Source organism: Echinops telfairi, unplaced genomic scaffold (genome assembly GCF_000313985.2).
Source record: "Echinops telfairi isolate 266 unplaced genomic scaffold, ASM31398v2 ScPeMD7_1;HRSCAF=3_0, whole genome shotgun sequence".
NCBI lineage: Eukaryota > Metazoa > Chordata > Mammalia > Afrosoricida > Tenrecidae > Echinops > Echinops telfairi.
In genome coordinates this window covers 52700955-52705654 of record NW_022103896.1, presented here as the reverse complement: position 1 = coordinate 52705654, position 4700 = coordinate 52700955, and positions in this window count along the sequence as shown.

Below are 4700 nucleotides of genomic sequence, written 5' to 3'. Positions count from 1 at the left end.
TTTTTAAATTAAAAACACAAACTCTGCCTTTTGTGGTCTATTCAAGCAAAATGACCTCCAAGTAATCCAGTTTTATTGTCAATGAAACAGAGTTAGTACCTTGTATCTACTTCTCTAGGTTAAAAGGAGGGTTAATATCTGTGGAGTACCCAGACCAGGGTCTTCTGATAAAAAGGGAAGTTCAATAAATATTGACTTTGTTACAACTCAGAAGACTATCTTCTTCTGAAAGATTAGTAACAGAAAACTCTAAGAAGCATAATTCTAATGTGATACATTCTAACCTTACTCCATGAGTAAGAATCAGCTCTACTGCAATTAAACTTTTTTATTAAAGAAATTAAGCCTTAGCTGCAGGTTATTTTAAGCTTTATATTTGACTTCTGGAATTACACCTTAAAATAGCTTTATTGTCATATAATTCATATATAATACATTTCGATACTGAAGTTATATTAAAAAGAGTTGTGCAATCATCACCACAAGCAATTTTAAAACATCTTCTTTCGTGCTTATTGTTCTTAGTGCCTTATTTATTCCAATCCTACCCCCACCGGGCAGGCCCCTAGGTAATTATTCATCTAGTTCCTGCCTCTATAGATTCACTTATCCTGTATTTCATATAAGAAAATCATACAAAACACCAAAGAGAAGCAAAAAACCAAAACAACAACAACCCCAAAAACAAACAGTTCAACAATAGCAAAATAAATAACAACAAAAAAACAGAAAAATCTCAATTGAAGAGCAAGCAGAAAATATTAAAAACAAACAACTTAAAAATAAGTGAGAAGGGAGATCAAATCATACAGTGTTATTTTCACTGAACAGCAGCTGCCTTAATCAATGAATATTCACATCCTGAAACTATGGTCAGAGGGGATTCACTGGAGGCTTAATCCACTTGAGGAGTCTGAATTTTAGCCTTCCACTGTCATCCATAGCCTTCTGCAAACCAAGTGTTCACAATTTAAGCTCTGATAATCATTTTCTCCTCTGCATTTGGATTTTACTATTTATAATCCTTGGCTCATACAGACAGGTATGCTTCTTCAGTGTGGACTTAGATGTCACCTCACTTAGACGGCCACTAGTTTTAAGATAAGCTGTTAAGATGCCACTTGCTATTCTTTCTGTTAGGCAGGCACCCTTTGCTTTCCTCACCACACTTTGCTATAATACCCAAATCTTCAGTGACCAGTTTATGAGGTCAAGTATGAAGTAGGGCCATGTCATAAGAGCAAATTGTTCTTAGGTTGGCTAGGATGGTAGCAATTGTACAAATCTGCTAGATGTGACCGAACTATGGAATGATACGATATATGTATTAACTAACACTAATAATAAATTTGACAAAAAGGTAAGCCCCCCACTTCCTTAATATGTCTATTTTTATATATGATTTATCTTAGAGACATCATCATTCTTTTATTGGAGAAGGTTTTGAATCATCCCATTCACCATTCTCATACTTGTTGCTATTGTTGAACTCATTATTGCAGCCGCTGTGTTGATCCGTTTCATTAAGGGTCTTCTTTTGTGCTGCGGACCCTCTCCTTTATCAAGTATCGTGTCCTTCTCCAGCGACTGATTCCTTCTGGTAACACATCTAATGGCGTGAGATGAAGCCTCATCACTCTCACTTCTACGGGGTTTCTGGTGGGACTTCTTCCAAGATAGTTTGAGCCGTTTTGCCGTTAGTCCCTGGTATATTTGACAATGTTCTTCAGCATCTCCATAATTCCAATGTAGCGAGTCTTCTTGGGCCTTCCTCATTGACTGTACCATTTTCAAACATATATGAAATGATTGGAAACACCGTGGCTCAGGTCTCTTAATCCTCAAAGTCACCTCTTTGCTTTTTCACACTTTGAAGAGAACTTGTGTGACAGATGTGCCCAAGACATATTTTGATTTCTTGACTGCAAAGTCTGAAATTACATTGGGTCACACGCACAAAAAATGACCGATCAATTATATGAATATTATTATATGACATTATTTTCCAACATGGAAGAGAGAAAGATGAGAAGCTTAAACTGTTCTTCTTCACTGCAAATATAAAGATGGAATACTTAAATTGGGGTTTAGATTAGGTAGTGGATGCTACCTAGTGTGATAGCAAATTTATTAGTTGAAAAAAATTAAATCAACAATTGCTAGTATAATGTTGTTCCTATTGCTGCTATCAACAATACCTAGTCATACCTGGCAACTATGGAGCAATGTGCAAGGTACTTATAAGTCTTTTATACTTTTAAATACTTATATTTATACTGAAAGGCATTTTGCATTTATAAATACTTATAAGCATTTTACTAAAGATTTTACAGTTTATTCAATCTCTAATACAAGTTCTGTAAAATGAATTATATATAATTATGTAATTATTAGGTAATATTTGTATAATATGTCATTTCAATTTATATAATACAAAACAGTAACAAATATAGAGGAAAAAACAAGAGAACATGAGATCTAACATTAGTGGGGCAATTGTTCTATACTTACTGGGTTAGGTAATTCCTATTTCAGTTTTCCTCAGTCCACAAAATCACCCTGTGGCATGGATTTTCTATGTTACATGTGAAGACACTGAAGTACATAAAGTACTGAAATAACTTGCCCAAAGAGACAGCACTAACCCAAAGAAGCAGAGCTAGTATCTGCACCTCTATGTAGCTGAACTGTCCGGTGTTCAAATGGACTTATAATGGTCCAGTGTGGTCCTGCTGTGATTGATGAAATCTTTCACATCTGTTATTGGTAGACCCTTAGATAAGAGTGACTAGTGTAGTTTTTCTTTCCCTCCTGTTTATCTTTCTTTGTTCTTGTCTCCTAGTTGCTCCAAGACGGATCCATTTCTATATTCCAAAGTATGTATTTCCTCCTGGTCTATGCCAGTCCTTGTTTCACTGGCTACCGAAATGATACACTCATTTCAGAGAGAAAGAAGAGGAACCAGAGCTTGTTGGAGTGGTTATTATATCCAGATATCACCTTAAGTTCTTTACGTGTTTTATGTTATTTAGTCTTCGTAAACACTCTCATAACTACGATTCAAAAGCTCTGACTGCCATTGAGTCGATGCTAACTCATAGGGACGCTACATGACAGAGTAGAAATGACCCTGTGGGTTTCCGAGACTGTATATCTTCACAGGAGAACAAAGTCTCCTCATTCTTCCTTGGGGTTTGAACTGCTGACTTTGTGGTTTAGCAGCTCGATATGTAATCCACTATGCCACCAAGGCTCCCAGAACGAAATCATCACTTACTTATTATCTGAATCACCGATGAAGTTACTCTCACCCACATAATTTTGGAAATGAGTAGAATTAGTTAATAGAAAATTCAACTGAGATGCCATACCCACGTGCCAGAGAACGTGTTTTCGTGCAGATGCGTATAGCTTTCAAAGTCTGTTGGCACGCTTCTGTACTTTGAAGTCTCCCTTTTCTCATGCTCATAGTACTGCCCACATTCTAAACTCTGTTTTGAAAATACAGGATTGTCTGCTTCAGTATTACAGAATTTTATCAAATACCTTATGTATTTCTCATAGGTGTTTTCCTATTTGAAATTTCATGATTGTACAAAAGTCAGGGCTATCAAAAATTATAGCTAACCTTGGAGATGAATATGCTCAGAAAATACTCGCTCAAACTGCCTGGTGCTTGCAATGCTTCTCCTTATAATTAGGATGGACAGGGTCCCTTTTGCTCTTGTCAAACCTTCCTTGATGCCAATCTCAACATATTCTTTCAGTCCTTAGAAAACCTAAATCCAATAAGTTGCAATTTTTATTGAATATCCTATAGTTGCAGAGTGGTGGAAGGATGCCATATTTTCCATTGCAAAATTCCTGAAATTCTTCCCTAAACAATTTCTATTCTTTTCCCCACCGCCTGTATTTCTATGATAACTCCACCTCTTTCTCTCAGCCTCTTGAACTATCTTAATAATAAATAAAGATAATATTATTACCTTCTCTGATTCCTACATGATCTCTCAAAAAGATCTATGAAATTATGCAAGTTTATCTAAATTTGACATATTTTTCCCTAATAAATGAAGTTACAAATGTATTCTACCATAATGAACTGCTCAAAATAGGACTTCCTTCACAGGTGCAGTGATTAGTGCATCTCTGTAAAAACTATCTTAAGTTAACTTGAGCGGCAAATTATACAAATATATGTAGCTACAGCTGTGGAGAGAGTTGGTACCCTTCTTTAGGAAGATTAATAACTCATTCAGATGGAAGATTGAGTTTTGTGGTTTAAAATTCAGTAAGCATTTTAAAATGCTTATAGATTTAGTCAAGTTTGTTAATGTTGATGCTATTTTTTGATACATTGATATGACTACTTTTAAGTTCATATATGTTAAAAACTGACTCATATCATAAATAGGACCATATTTAGATTATAGATGAAAATATCTCCCCCCAGTTTTATATACCCACTGCCGTAGTATTGAATAGAGAAATATTCAAATTTGTGTACACCAACGTGTCATTGTTAATTGGGCCTGGAAAATGTCTATACTTAATTAACAATGTACTGATAAATCATCTTTTAAGAAAACTCAACACTTTTGTAAGACATTAAAAATTGCACCTGAAAGAAGCACACCAGCCTATGCAACCACGAGGTGTCGAAGGGATCAGGTGTAAGGCATCATCAGAACAAAAAATCT